The 16,038-nt window shown below is 35.8% G+C and overlaps 1 protein-coding gene and 1 long non-coding RNA gene across 6 annotated transcripts in view; both read left to right on the plus strand.

The window, feature by feature from the left end:
- Positions 1-14,812, plus strand: part of LOC135300018 (uncharacterized) — a 60,872-nt gene extending 46,060 nt beyond the window's left edge. Inside the window, exons 3-5 of one of the 3 annotated variants that reach the window (XR_010361881.1) lie at positions 11,432-11,483; positions 12,882-13,073; positions 13,337-14,812. This is a non-coding gene — a long non-coding RNA (uncharacterized LOC135300018). The other 2 variants (XR_010361883.1, XR_010361882.1) reach the window with 2 other exon arrangements.
- The window catches only part of SGCZ (sarcoglycan zeta), a 395,468-nt gene that overhangs the window by 111,985 nt on the left and 267,445 nt on the right, over positions 1-16,038 (plus strand). The window lies entirely within an intron of this gene.

Raw genomic sequence — 16,038 nt, forward strand, 5'->3', positions numbered from 1 at the left:
ATCTAGAGAATTGCACCCCAAAGATAAAACCCTCTTCTGTGGGCTGGCTGTTTCTTGGCTGTTGCATTTGCTGGAATTCTAAGATGATAGCTGGAAAATCCTAGAAAGTTCTCCTGCTTTCTGCTAATCTGAAAGCCAGCTGATCTCAAAGATGATGTTTTAGAAATCAGAAAAATATGGTATGTTTCTATGAATGCATTATCTTATTGTTAATTTATGTTTCAGGTCTCTTCACTGGCTGTAGTGGATACTGTTGGGTTTTTTTTTTTTTACCTGAGTATCAGGATGTGCACCATGTTGAAGAAACCCAAATGCTGCTCTTTGACTATTCCTTTTCCTTTTGATGTCCCCTGATTTCAAGAAATGAACCAAGAAGCTGTCAAGGTTTTTCTTGGATTTTATGTAGTTTCTCCAGCTGGCTTGCTGTTTCTCAGGGTATATTTCAAGACAGATGTGTTTGGAAAAATACAGGTGTGGAAAGAAAGTTGTCAGAGATTTCTGTGTTTTAATTTACAGTGATTTTTGGTGGTTTTTTTTCTTTTAATTTACAGGAATATTTTTTGCATCATGTGACTAGATTATGGCAGCTGAAGTAAGCTGAATCTAGTGGCTTTTTGTGGTTGTTACCTAAGCTTATACAGCACGTATAGAAAGAATTGTGTGTAGTCATGGAGTTTCCTTAAAGTCAACAATTCAGTCAGGGTGTCTCTGCTGTTTTTGTAGAGACAGTGTAGTGCCTGGCTGACACACCAAGAACATCTGGGCAGATCTTGGACTTGCTGTCTGTTGGTTAAGCAACTTATTGCTGTTGCTTAATCTTGAGAATCCATATGCGTATTGTTTTTAAGTATTTCTGTCTTAGAAAACAGATGGATATTTCTGGTGGTTGTTGGTTTGTTTGTTTGTTTTTAAGTTAAAATATCAATACATAAAGCTTGTTATAACATGAACCAAACAAAACCAGCTATGCTTAGAAAGCAAAACTATATGTTATAAATATCATAATATTATTTTTTTCTTTTCCTGGAAAAGCATCTTGACAGTCCAACCAAAATCAAACTTTTTATTTGAATGTCTTAATAATAATCTACTCATGCACTGAGGAATCCTGGATAAAAGACTACTTGTGCTTTTAGCACTTTATTAATACAAGATGATCAGAATGAGAAAATATTGAAGAGCATTCCTAGAGAAATGTGTTAACCTCATCTTTAGTGGCTGATATCAGCACTCAAAATTTAACTAGTGTCATTGACTTGATTTCAGACTAGAAAGGGAAAAAAACCAAGAGTCATTCTATGGAGAGAATGCTGGTAGAGAAGAACTACATTTTTTATTTAGTTCTTTGTTTCCCAAAGAGAATTTCTTGTATTTTTCTTTTTATATATTCCTTTCATTTTTCATCTTTCATCTCTTGTCCTGAGATAATGTATATTAGTTACAAGTGCTCATTCTGACACAGGTGCAACTGATTTTACTAGATCACTTGTTTAAGTGACAGCAGTTGTCACTATTTATGGTAAGTCTGTCAGTTATCAAAGGTAAAAAACTAATGTTTTCAGTACTCTTAGTGATAAAGGTAATGAGTTACCAATGAAGAAAATATAAAACCTCATGCAGTGGTTAGCCTGCAAATTTTTGTCTCGAGATAGAAAAGTTAAATTAATCCTTATCAGCAGCACATTATGTCAATGATTTTGTGGCGATGTGCAAAATCCTGCTGTCCTAAGTAGTCTCAGAGCTAAGTCTCATAAATCAAAATAGAAACTGGTTTTTGGGATGAAATCACAATGATCAAAATTGAGTGTTGGCACATAGCAAAATTGCTGTGGCATCATAATTGTGGTCACATAGGTTTACAATGTGTGGCCAGACCTTAATACTTCTCTGATTCTCTGCAACAAACACTCACAAGACACAACGGGGGCAGGCAGCAAGTTAGAGTAATTAAGATTCTAGTGACAATAAGCAAGACACTGCAGAGAAAGTCAGATTAGGAAAGTCAATAGCTCATGAAAGTGGATGATAACCAGTACCTCCAAACAGTAACATTGCAAACAATTTCTGAGTGATCTTGTGTTCTAGTTTGCCTATACATCTTTTTGCTTTTCCCATCAAGCTGATGAATGATGATTTGGAAGAAGCGAGATGTACTTGGTAGCATTCTTGATTGGCTAATTTTTTCTGCTGTCAGTCTGGAATAAACCAGCACATCTCTTAACTAATGGATCTGATAGACATTCTGACAGTCCAATCAAGGAAGATCAACTGCTAAGACAGGTTTGCAATTCAACTTAATAACTACTGGTTCAAATACCAAACTTATCAGAGAAGCGGGTTTTTTTACATTTAAACTAAAAAATAATTAATAATTGTGAAATTCTGTATGAAATAATAATACAGAAACTCACATATTTAGGTGACATACTGTTCATTCATTAAACTGTTCTAATTTGCTTGAGTTCGAGTTACTCAACCACCAGCTTGTACTACTGTATCTCCAGATAATCCTGCATCAATCTAATCTTTCATGGTCTTCAGACCATGAAACTTCATTATGCTATAAAAATAGTCTGGTTTCAGTATTCAGGCTAATGAGTTGTTACATGTTTGTAGCACTCCAGATGATGGCAGCTTAGCATTGAAGGCTTGCAGCAGTCAGGCAGCCCATGCAGTCTTGGATGCCTTCAGTGTTTCCTACAAGTTTTACCTCTCGTGCTTTTGTTTTTCCCATCCTTCTTTCCACAGTTCTAGTTGCCTTTTTCTTCTCCTTTTCAACATGGTCATTTTTACTGTCTGACTTGCATGAGTCTTCTTTCTGGTCTGTTTCTTCTCTGTAATGCAGCTCTGTACAGCAGCATTGCTGCTTTTTGCGGGTAGAGACAGATATTCTCCTCAGGGCTGTAACACCTACAAGTCTGACCTTTCAAAAGTCTATATGATGTTCTGTTTCTTGCCTTCTCACTCCTGTGCTGAAATATTGAATAGCTGCTTTTTTTCTCTATGCTCTCTATGGCAAGTACAACAGTGCAGAAAAGTTGAATGATAGCCATTAGATAGGTCTTGTAAGAGGTTTATTTGTTTATAAAATTGAAACTGCAATATATGTGTATACTTTGAACAATATGTTATTTACCTATGTGCAAATTTTTTTACACTTGTATGTGTTACAATTTCATCTGATATATACATTTCTAGGGGATTTGCACTGGTAGGAAAAAAGAGTTAAATTATGACATATTGAGAACTGCTTGCAGAGAAATAGAGAACTTCTTTGGCTGACACTGCAGCAAGGATGACTAGAAAGAAGAATAGAGGAGTTGTGTACATATGTTCACACAAAGATTTGTGTGAACATGTGAACACAACTCCTCTATTGGAGTAGTTGGCTGTTTTTTTCTTTTTCATTTGGAAATGCTTTCTAAGTACTCAGTTCAGGCATTTTTCTAGTGCAATATAAGACCTCATTCAGTGATTGTGCCTGCAAATGCTTTTAAGGGCTTGAAAATTTAGTAATATATCTCCATAGATAAACCTTCTATTGCAAGCATTTTTGTAAAGCATTTTCCTTTAGGACTACTTCATCCAGAAACTGGTTAAGTAGGATTTTTATCATTCTATAGCTAGAGATTGATACTAATATGTTGTAAGAAATACTTCTGGGATTTTTTTTGCCACGAAACCATCCATTTTAAAGGTATGTGTACTTATGGTTCTCTATTTTCCTTCATAAATGGCTGTGAAAACTGCAGTGACAAAAATGGAAAAGTAGCAACATTTTCCTACTTTCCTGAAGATAAGTATCTCATTAGTGAAGAACAATGCTTTCAGCTGTCCTATTCTTGGCTGGTGTAATATGTGTACAGTTTCAGTCTCCAGTTTTCTCTATGGAATTTATGAATTTAATTCTTTTGCCACTTAAGTTTTTTTCCTTTACATTGTAGTCAGGGAAATTTTTCTTTCAGTCCTGTGCAACTTGGATCTCTTTCTGTAGGGATTTAAATACCTCCATGCAATATGTTAATCAGGATGAAGTTGGTTCTTGAAATCTCAATTATGCTGTCAGAACTAAACAGTATTTTTTGTAATATTTCAACTTTTGCTCAAAATATATCTATCTAATAGGTTAGTAGAAATTAAGCCTAGTAGTACAATTTTAAACAAGAGGACTTTTTTCCTTCCTACCTTGTCCTAGCTCAGAAAACTAATGCCTTTTTGTATATAGATTTCATTTACCACTTCCAGCCCAACTTTTCTCACAATTTATGTAATTTTCCTTGGTTTTTTTTCCTTAGCTTTTGCTCAGGATGGAGCTTTTCTTGTTTTCTTTTCATTCCTGCTGAAAACTTGACCTTGCAGCTGACAGTTTATAGTGAATCAAAATGCTATGTAAAAACTTGTGAATCCTAAATTCAGATTGTTATCACTGTAGTTTGATTTATATAATTGTAAATGCCTGAGCAGCCCAGGTATCCCACCAGGATTTGAATATCTTCTGATCTCTGTGGTGGGTATTGTGGTTTAAATTTACAGATGGTGAAGCTGAATTTATCTGCTTTTTAATCTGAATTCAAAATAAAATGAATATAAAAACCATCACCAAACTGTTGAAGCTGAACATTTGTATTCTGATTAAGAACTGGATGCACTGGACAAGTTTTCCCCTAGTTCCTATCTCAGTAACAATTGATGATTATAGCAACTATAACAAATATTTGCAAAATATTTACAAACAGAAAAGGAGTAAAACACTCTGTTAAGAAAAAATAAAAAAGGACTGCCAAACAAAAAGAAACCCCCTGCTTTAAATAAATTTTGCAACAAAATAAAGCTCTTTGGAAAGAGCCACTCTGAAATACTTGCCACTTACTGCCTATTTTTTTTTTTTTTTTTTTTTTTTTTTTTTTTTTTTTTTTTTTTTTTTTTTGTGGTTACAAGTTTGAAAACTAATCCTTTGAAAATTTATCATTTCATTATCATTTGTGTTTTGGACAGCTCATAGTGGGTAAATTTGCCGCATGAGTTAAAGGAAGATGTGAAGCAACTGAAAGTGAAGACTGACAGTTTTTTGTGGTTTTGTTTAGCAATAAAATACTCAGTTCTTCTCTGACTTTTATTTTCCATTTCTCAGAACTTACTGTGTCAAGTGTTTATAGAGATATCAGCTAAAACAGTATTAGTTTAAAAATAAAGACAATTAAGACCATAAACTTGAGAATTGTGTGTGCAAATGGGGTTAAACTACCATGATAAAAGGTTCTGCCATGGTTCTAGTTTCTGAGGAGGCTAACAAAGAGTAAGAGTAGGTTTATTTTATTTTTTTTCCACTCTATATATGATGAATGTATTAAAATAACAAACCATGGAGGAGCAAGTTTTTGTTGTAAAAATAGTTTGCTCTTGCATTTTACACTTTATTCTTAAAAAGGTTAGGAATGGAGTTTTCACTGTTTCTAAACAAATTTCTATTAGTTAAAAGTAATTTTACTCTTTCAATACAGAAAGATATATTCAGATCCCTATCATAGTAAATTCTAACTCCATGTGCAGAATTTTTATACCAGAATTAATTATAATGTTCTTTTTCTTTCCCCACTGCATTCACTTTTTTGTCTACTTCAAGTTTCCCTTTTAATGTTATATTGGTGCTTGGCTTCATCTTGCAGAGATTTTGGTAAAATGAAGAATTTGAAAAAAAAGTGCCTTAAACATCACTGAAGTACTTACATTGCCATCACCATGGCAAATCTGCTGAATGATTATCAGCAAGTATGAGTTTACTCCACAGCTAAACAGTAAGCACCAGAATCTGAGTAAGAAACAATAGCATTTAAAACAGTGATGTATTAAATTAATTTCACTTACTGCATCTTCTACACAGCATGATAACAGGATTTTTAAAAAATTTATTAATTGAATTACCAAAAGAAAAAGCATGCTGACTCTTTTTTATTGCTTCTGTCTCACAGCATGGTCTTGGTTTCTGTTTGGAAAGATGCAGTCTGAAACTCCCTGTGAAACAGAACTGTCTGCCTGAGATATCTTAAATCCATTAAAAATATTCAAGCAGGGAACTGGTTTTGCTCAGCAGGATTTAAAGGGCATTGACAAGAAAATAGAAATTTCTAAATTTATCTAACTTTCTGTTGAAGTGAAGCTATATATCACAAAGAGGAAAACATGCCATATTTACCAGTGTCAGAGCTTTTCCTTTTGCCCTGACTTAGCTTTATATGGGGATATTTAATCAATGAATGTGCAGAGACAATAATTCACTTGTTATCCTTTATTTAAATTTGGAGCAGGATGATTTCCATAAGTACAAAATATCCACTGATGCTAATAAAGTCAGCACAAGTTATAGGTGTTTCCTAGTGGTGATAATACAGCCACAAAAGTTTAGGGGAAAATATATACAAGCCTCTGTAAAAAAAAACCAAAACATAAGGCAGTGTTGTCAGCTTCTGACAGAGACAGCTAGACAAAAGTTATTTCAATCTATTATAATTCTGAGGCCCAGAAAAATTGCTACATAAATTACTTTGGTTTGCTTGCTTTGCATCTTTGCAAAAAGTATTTTAAAAATCCAGAAAAAAAAGTATATTCCACAGCTATGAATTTAGAAAGAAATGGTTTAAGAAATGTTTCTGGCTGCTTGCCAAGAAAAATCTTTAAGCTTTCGTATTTGATGTCTGTTCCTAGCAGCTGAGGTTCAGTTCTTGTTTGAATTGTGTTCTCTGCTCTGAAATTCTTGGCACTTCCAAAAATAGTACTTAGTCTTTCCTGAGCTGTGAATCCTCTGTTGCCTGCAATTCTCATGATGTACTTCACTCTTGGATATTTCTGACTGTGGAGATCTGACAATCCCTTTTAAAGTGAGATCATCTCTGGTTACAGACTATAAAGTATGTAACCTTTGCCTCCCCACCTTTGCTAGGAATGGGCAAAACCAAAGTTCGATTACATTTATCTTCTATCTCTGTCTTAATTTGAATGCGCATATTCTGTTCCTTGTATGATTTGTTCAGAAAGAAGGAAACAGCTTCATACTGGGGCCTTTTCCAAAGAGATTAACACCATTTCATAGAGTTTTGCACAATACCATGTGTCCAGAGGAGTAATCAATACCATTAAACAGTGACAAATATTTTTAGTACTTTTTTTAGTTAGAATTTTTAGTTCTAAAAATTTAGTGAAGCACTGCTAAACTCTTGCTATAAATGTGCTCTTTTGCTGTTACTATGTGTTTCAAATATTCAACATTGACAAAGTAACTGCATGTGTAAATTTAGGGATGAAAGCTCAGCATTTGAACATCAGACAAGGAATTTAATAATATTTTATATTTGAACACCTGCCCAAATAAGGACTGGCTTTTTATTTTTCTGAGATAGCTAGCCTTTGTTTCAGAAACCAAACACCAAAATCAACCAAAGACAAACCCTTGAAGACTCTAGTGTGATCCCTTATCAGACTTCCCTTCAATTCCAAGCTGTCCAGACAAGGACTCTCGTCATAGTGCCTGTCGTCACAGCCCAGTCAGTTCTTGAATCCTGTGAGCTGTGACAAGGTGCCGAAGGAACACTCAATATGCCATTGTTCCATCCCCCTGGATTCCTAATGCCCTACTCTAGGTAGCATCTGATCTGAATATATTAGTTCTGCTGTTAGTTTTAAAGAGCAATGGAGTGAAAATTGAAGATGAGACTCTTGCTTTTTTTCGTAAATATCAACTTCTTGTATTCCATGTATTTATTGAACCAAAAGGTTTGCACAGAAGTTCTGAGTTAGTTATGAGCTGACAGCAAGATGTTATGGTGCATTTCTTCTACAGTACTGATCTTCTCAGATTGTTACCTAGAGACATTTTGAAAATCCTCTATGGCTGTGCATTAAGATGGGACAAAAATATCTTCAATTTCCTGGCATAAATCAATCTGATGGGAATTTATTGCAAATAACCATATCATAACAGAACATGTGCTGATGTATCTGCAGAACTCATACCTTTCTATCAAGCACGACCTCCTTCGTTTTTTGCAAGATAAAAATTATATCATATTAGGTATGCTGGTCAGAGTCTGGCAAAAATAACATTTGTGAATTTGCCTTAGGATGGAATTTACCAATTTCATGGAAATACATTCTTATCGTGGTGCATAGAGTTCCTTCCAGTGGGAAGGGAAAAAGGAAAAAATATTACAGAATTTTTTGTGATATTATACTAACGGACTTTTCTCTGTTTTCTGTTCATAGTTATTATTTTGCAGTGCTTGAATATAAATTTAAGGGTCCTTTTTCTTCTTATATGGGTTGAACCTTAGTATTCTTGACACTTCTCTGGAAATCTAATTCTGTGTGCATTTGTACTTTGACTTACTACTTATTTGAAAAGGCCAGGACATTAGTTTGATATCTGTGCGTGGTTACTAAAAAACCCACACCCAAACAAGTGAAGACAAGCTTGTGCTTGACCAGATTATTTTGTTCCTTGCTGACTCTCTGTCAGTGCACTGATGATTGCTGTACAACTGTCCAGCAAATGCAACAACCATTTGGTCAATCAGTTGAAATTAACAAGGAAGGAAAGCTGTCACTTGCCATTTTCCAGAATGGACAACATACCTCTTCCTATATCTGTCTGACTTAGCAGCAGTTCTCTAAACATATGTTTGTAGGAAAAACAAGGTGTTTGCCTCATGAAGATACAATTTCCCTAGTAGCTCCATCTCCTAGGTTTTCATTGTGCTCTTTGATATTATTTTAGGCTTCAGGATTCTGGTTGCTTCTCTCTTCTGATTTACTTATTTTTTAATAAAAATTGCACTGCTTCCACAGTAATTGAAAGTAAAGTGAGCTGACTAGTGTATGGTATGAAAAGGAATTGCTATAAATACCACTTGTTCGCTCTCATTTTCTGTTTCCAAAATCATGTTTTCTGTGTTGTATCCTCTCATGTCTACTATGATAATCTGTTGGGTGCTGAAAAAAATCCATATATTAGCAAAACAATGATCAGAAAAAGAGTAAAGTGCTGCTTCTATGGAGTACTCTGAAAGTAGCCTTGTGCCCTGTTATCTCACTGTGATAGTCGACCCTGGCTAGATGCCAGGTTCCTACCAAAGCCATTGTAAGACTCCACTCATTGGCTGGACTGGGAGAGAATACAGAACAAAAGAAAGATGGGAATGGGGATTACAGTCAGTTGTCTCTGTTGTTTCTTCCTCTGGGGAAGTCTTGCTGCTCTCTCCACTTGCTGCTGCTGTGAAAGTTGTTTGGGTTTTTTTTCCTCCCTTATTAAGTATGTTATCCCAGAAATGCTACCACCACTGCTTATGGGCTTGGCCTTGTTCAGTGTCAGGTCCACCTTGAAGCTTGCTGGCATTGACTCAGTTGGACATAGAAGAAACTTGTCACAGAAGACATCTCTGTAGTCTCTGTTCCAGCCCCTCTAAAAACTTTGCCACACAAGCCAGTACCACATACCTGTGCCTGGCTTCTCCATAGTCTTTGCAGCTGTCAGACTGGAGGAGGTTTCGCAGGCTGCCTAGGGTGGCAGCTGTGCTAATGCCAAAACAGAATCAAATGCTGTTATTTCCTTCTGTGTTGTCACCAGGGGCATTGGTACAGCCCCAAAGCTCTTTCAAATGAAATTGAGCGGAGGCTTCTTGTTTGAGAGCAATGAAATTTCTTCCATTTCCATGCAACAAATTTCCCTTTTGACTGGAACAAATTATGTAGTTCTCACAGCAAAGAGAAATGAAAGAAATGTCAGGGCTATTATCCAAGGTGGAATTCAATTCTTACCTTTTCTATTACAGAAATTTTTATCAGAACTACTGTCTCTTCTGTGGAGGCCGTGCTTACTGAACATAAAGTAATACAGTTCAAGTGAAATTGCTAATGATTTTATATGGAGAGACTGGTTGGGAAAATATGACTTACTAAGAGACGATTCTCCTTTAGTCAGAAGTAGTTAGTCTTATTCCCTACTAAAAAACATACATTTATATCCTTTTTCCTTAGAGCATTCAGTGTTTAAACTCAATTGTTCAGATTATCTAGGAGATCTGCATCTGTCCTGGAGACTCTTTCTAGAAAAGCCAAAGCTGCATATATGTATGAATGGTTCACTCTATCAGAAGGGCTTTCCAGAGGGAAGCCACAGGTCGTAAAATGTATTTCTTATTGTTTTTCTTATTATTTGGATTTACTGTGCTCCTAACTAGAGAGATGTAACTGCTATATGCTAAAACATTCACTGTGTGCACTTGAATATTAACAAGCAGAAAAAAACTGGACCAAATTTGTACCAAATCTACTCATTTGTATTTGTCAGGCATAATATGCAAATTTCAAAAATATTTCAATAAATTTTGAATTCTTACACAATTTTTCTTCTTAGGGGAGGGAGTGTGGCATGGAGAGATTTTCTAATAACCTCTTTTCCAATATTTTCCCTTTATTCTGATATAATCTTTGCACTGAGCCAGAAGGGTGATTCTGTTTTGAAATTAAGTGGCATGTTATTCTATTTAATCAATTGTCAGAAGTTAGGCATTTTATTTTCTGTAAACCTGAGTTATTTTTTTTTATAGCTACCAACAAGTCTTGTCATCTTTTTCATATCTATCTCTCTATCTATAGCTAGCTAGTGAGATATATATATGCATATATATGTGTGTGTGCGTATATATATATGTCTTGCTCTGAAAAGGTTAAAAATATACTAGTACAAACAGCAATGGACATCAGTTGATCCTGGAAAGGAATGGAATTGTTTTGGACAGACTCTTGTGATGGAAAGCAATTAAAAAGAAATTTATATGCCCTCCCAACAGTACCTCTTCTGTTGACTACCTGACTTTCTAAATAAATGCTGCTGTATCATTAATCTTCCTGGACACATAAATAGTTAAGAAACTATGCATTTTGTCCACAGCCTAAACCACATTAACAATAAATATATAAATGCACAAATAGCATGGAAGGTTAGATAACACTGGTGTACTTCAGATCTTCTGCTTTATCCTTCTCCAAATCTACTAATTGATTCTTTCACATGCACACGTGGTCTTCCAGTCTGACCAAGCCAAGGCTCTGGGTGTGTTCTCTTTCACAAATCACTGCCCATTTCTCTCTGAAGCTAACTAGAAGGACAAAATCTGTGGTTGTTTTGTTGTGGTGCTTTTTTTTTTGTCTTTTCTGTGTAAAGAAAAATGAGAATCTGATTCTTCCTTTGAGGCAATAGCATTGACAGTCGGTATTTTCTTTTCAGAATAGGAATTAGTTTTAAGAAAATGAGAGCATATACTTAAATATGTGCTTCAAAAATGTCTAATGAAAGTGATGAGAGGAATTAACTTCATTGTAGTGGTCAATACTTTTTTAATGAGTAAACTCCTGCATTTATTTCTCTTTGAAATTGAAGAATATCTGAACTTTTTGAGAAGCGGAGGAAGAGGGTTGAAACGAAATTATGGGTAAGTGATGAACAGTGTGAATTTCTCACATCTCCTTTTTAAGAGCATGAATAGCTCCTTTCTTCTAATAACTTTGATTCTATTCATTTAGGAAATTTTCACTACCTCAAAGCAAACTTCATTCCTTTTCAAATTACTTCTCTTAAAAAAAACAAACAACTCAACAAACTGATATCTCCCTAACTTTGTTAGTTTCCCTTTGCAAATATTTATTTCTCTAAAATGTTAAATACGTAATAAACCTCAAATTTATTTCATATTTATCTCATGCACAGAGGTGCACACTTAGCCTAAGTACGCTATTGCTCCCTGGTTTAAATGAAGCTATACATGTAGTTACAGTCATCACAAGTACAGCACCTTAGAAATATAGAACTAAAATAAAAAACAAAGCCTGCAGTCAGAGACAGTAAGACCACAATGGGTGCCAAAATGCACAGTATTGCGTTGACCTTGGCTGAATGCCAGGGCCCACCAAGCTGCTCTATTGCTCCCCTTCCCAGCTACACAGGGGAGAGAAAATCATATGGAAAATGACAATTTACTAAAGCAAAAGCTTGCATTTCCACAAGCAAATAGAAAAAAATATGTTTATTCTCACTTCCCATCAGTGAGTGACATTCAGCCACTTTCCAGGAAGCAGGGCATCAGCATGCATAGTGGTTGCTCCAGAAGGCATTATGAATAAAGATGCTCATGTTTTCTCTCCCTGCAGAGATTTTCTGCCACAGTGCAGCAGCCCAGATGAGTTTACGCCTGTGATGCCAATTGCTGTGCTTCCACTATCACATCCACCCCTTAGGGTGGATGTGGTAGTGGAATTAGCCACCATCCAGGAGTCAGTATAAAGTACAAGCCACTTTTCTCCTTCAGCAATCTCTAGGGCTAGTTAGCTGGCTTTCACTTCTGCAAGTTGGCTTGACTCACCTTCTGCATCAGCAGTCTCAATGACTTGTCCTGTGGGACTTCCCACTTCAGTTTTCCGATGGTTTCCTACCACAGCAGGATCCATCAGTAGACACATCAGAGCCTCTTGTATCTTCTGATAACTCATTACATGGTGCTGCATTATGGGCATGAGTCATCTTCTCAGGCAGTGCTCCAAAATCCCTGCCTTTGGCCACTCAATCTCTTCTAGGATTCCTGGGCAATTGGGTTTCCCTAGTCAGGCTCTTTGTGCAACCAATGCCACCCACTTACTCCAGGTAGCATGATGTGTTGAGGGGGTGTTCCTTTGAACATCCAGTGTAGCACAGGTAGTTGCAGTGCCAAGTTCCCTCCCTCACCTCTGTGAATCACACATTTAACAATTATCATTGAAATCCATATTCATCACACAGAGGTTACAGTATAACACAATGTATTAATAAACATACTAATGATAGCAAATTGTGGCAGCTTAAGTTTTGAAGACTGCTGATGATGGTAACTGACTGCTAAAGGAAATTTGAAGTAATATACAGGCATGCTCTAATCACCAATGAAAGCCAGCTTGAGTAAATCATTTAGAGCTCATGGAGGAATGTTCTTACCCAATTGATGTCCCTAGGGAAGAGAAGACAGGTTCAGCCAGTCAGTTCATCCCAGAAGGTACTGTGGAGTCTTTCCTTAACCCACTTTTACACTATTTCTTAGGTGGGGCTTGAGTGACTCTTGCCATATACACTTTTGTAGCTGATTGGTATAAAATTCTCTTGCTTTGCTCTTAAAATATATAGTCAATAAAATATAGAGTGCATACTTGGTGAGAGGTGGTCATACCGTGGGAGCAGGTAATTTTGGGATTGTGGTGTTAGTATTACTATTAGATAATAATGAACTGAGTTCATCTGAAGATACCAATATCCTCACAGTTGCTGGCTCAGCAGCAGGACGTCCCCTGGGCTGACAGCTGCTGTGTGCTGTATCAGACACATGGAACCATCACAGTTCCCACAGCCCTGTAAGGATTACAGCAGAGCCTGGCTCTGGTGTTTCTGCTCTGCTCCACCCTCTGTTTCATCCCTCAGCGTGTGCTTAAGATTGCAGGCTGTGGGGAATATATGTAGGGAATCATCATGGAATAGATTTTGTGCATGTCAACTGCATTCCATTCAAGAAGAAGCAGCTGTACTTCACCCTATAATTTGCATACTATTATAACTTCTGTTAAAATGGGAGTATAATTTCCCAATTTTCTAGTTTTACCTGCAGTCATCTTCCCACAGACACATTGTATGCATTCAAAAAAAGGCTCTGTAATAATCTTTATATTGTATCATTGCACAGGACCATTTTAAGTCTGTATGTATTAAAGTATGTGATTGTTTATTTGGTAATATTGAAGAGAGTATAAAAAATACCAGACCTGGAAGAAGAAAATGAAAGAAATTAAGTAATTTGTTTAAATGAAAACTAAATACATTCAAATGTTTTTTCTCTTATTCCGAGAATGTAATGACTGGTTTATCTAACCTGCTTCTAATGCATGTGATCTACTGAAAAATTTACTAATGGAAAGAATGTATGAGCATCAGATAGCCAGTTCACTGATGCATACCATCTTAACAATGATTTTGGGAGCTCTTAGTGGAAAGAAAAGGATTACAAAAACAAAAGAACAAATCTAGGCAGAATCACTGAAAAACTCCTGATCAGTATTTCTGCACCAACTTCTTCTTCCTTAATGTGGTAATTACTTATGCACGGTAAACCCATGCCTTGGAATAAAATATTTGTTTGGAATAAAATATATGAAGATGAAGTGTTACCAACCTAATTTATCCTTTGCTTTAATCTTGAGTGGCAAAGCCATGTGCTTCCCTTTGCCTGCAGCACTGTAACATTTTAGTTGTTGTTCCATATCTCTGTGGTGCATGTAATAGAAAAACTTAATTAAACTGCATCTGGCTTCAGGTGGTCACACAGACTACAGCTAAGAGATTTGGCATTTCAGCTTAGTTAAATGTCTCCAAGTACCAATTTTTTCTTTATATTGAGAGCCATCTAGCATGACTGAAAATTGCATGATGTGTCTTTGTACGTTAAGTAGGTAGGATGTTCATGTGTTGTGTGCATCAAATAACTTCCCTTGGCTTAAGTAATTAAATCAAGTTTGGAATTCCTCATTCAGTATGTGACTACTCTCCTGTCAAGTATTGTTGTAGGAATTAACACCTTATGTGTTTGTGGAGAAACAGTTGAGAGAGTTGTAAATCTAAGCAGCATGCCTGCTGTAGGAATGTTATCTTGTTAACCCTCTTGTGGCTGTGTGTTCATGCCGGAGATTGGACATGTAAAGAAATTTCCATGTATGTTTAGAAAATGTGGTAGTATTGATGTAATGCCAAAGCTCCAAAATTATTCTATATTTTTTTAAATACAATATTTGAACTTGAAATGAAAGTCAATTTCTGCATTATTCATTGCTTTTCTTCTTAAAAAACATTATCTGCAAACAAATCACAGAATATTTTTTCATTTAGTGTCCAACTCATGTACTTATTTCTTATGTAGGATTCTGCTTTGGCAAAAGTATTTTAAAGAAAAAAAGTATATTTTGATGAGTTTGTTTGATTTTCTTTTATTAAAAAGCAGTTTTTCATAAATGAGATGTTGCTGGGTATGTGAAGAGCAACGCAGACTCTTTTAGGGAGGTAAAATGGGGATTACAGACTAGACAGCCACATCCTAGAGGCACTTCTTACCATTTGATTCTCCTCTTTTCCTTCTCTCTTTACTTTTGGTTTTAATTTCTTTGAAGGAAACCTAGACAGATTTGATCTCTTGATTCCTTTGTACTATTCACCTAAAGGAGCAAGCAGAAACCACAGCATGTTTTGATTTGTCTAGGTTGTTCACATCACTTCTTTTAAGAACTTGAAATTTCCTATGCTTTTGGTCACCATTTAATTTCAAGTAGTGTTATATTTAATTTCAAGTTGTGTTATATTTAATTCTACCTCTGAAATAAGAGGAAATATTTGCTACTGTATTACATGTGGGAGGAAGCAAGGAGAAATTTTCTTTTCATCTGCAAGTTCACAGGAAGACTAGAGAAACATGAAAGAAAAATGAACAATATATTTTCTTCCCAGAGATCCCTTTCAATTTAGAGCATCTGTGTTTGGCAGCACATATAAATATGAATTGACATCTGTCATGAGATTCACAGAAATTATTTCATTTCAAAATACCAGTAAATCTCAATGCTTTAGTTTGTTTCCACCTAGTTTTACAAAATGTGACCTCGGTAGCTGAGGTAACCAGGAATCCTACCATTTGACAGACACTATTCCCTTAGAGCCTACTGGGCCAGCCAGCAAAGACAACCCAGAGACCTTCCACATAAATGTTTTAAGAATTGAGGAAACCAATTAATTCTGACTATATGATGCAGAACATAATATTTTTCCTGCATATGCAGTCCACAGACATTGTGCTGATATTTGCAGCTCCCCAAGGGGACTGTGGTGAAATAGCAAAGCAAAGATCTGCACTGATTAATTGATAAGTTTCAACAAAATATTTAATTTCAAATTTGTGTGTCTGTAACCAAACCAATAAAAGGAAATAG

This window comes from Passer domesticus, chromosome 4, assembly GCF_036417665.1.
Source record: "Passer domesticus isolate bPasDom1 chromosome 4, bPasDom1.hap1, whole genome shotgun sequence".
Classification (NCBI taxonomy): Eukaryota; Metazoa; Chordata; class Aves; order Passeriformes; family Passeridae; genus Passer; species Passer domesticus.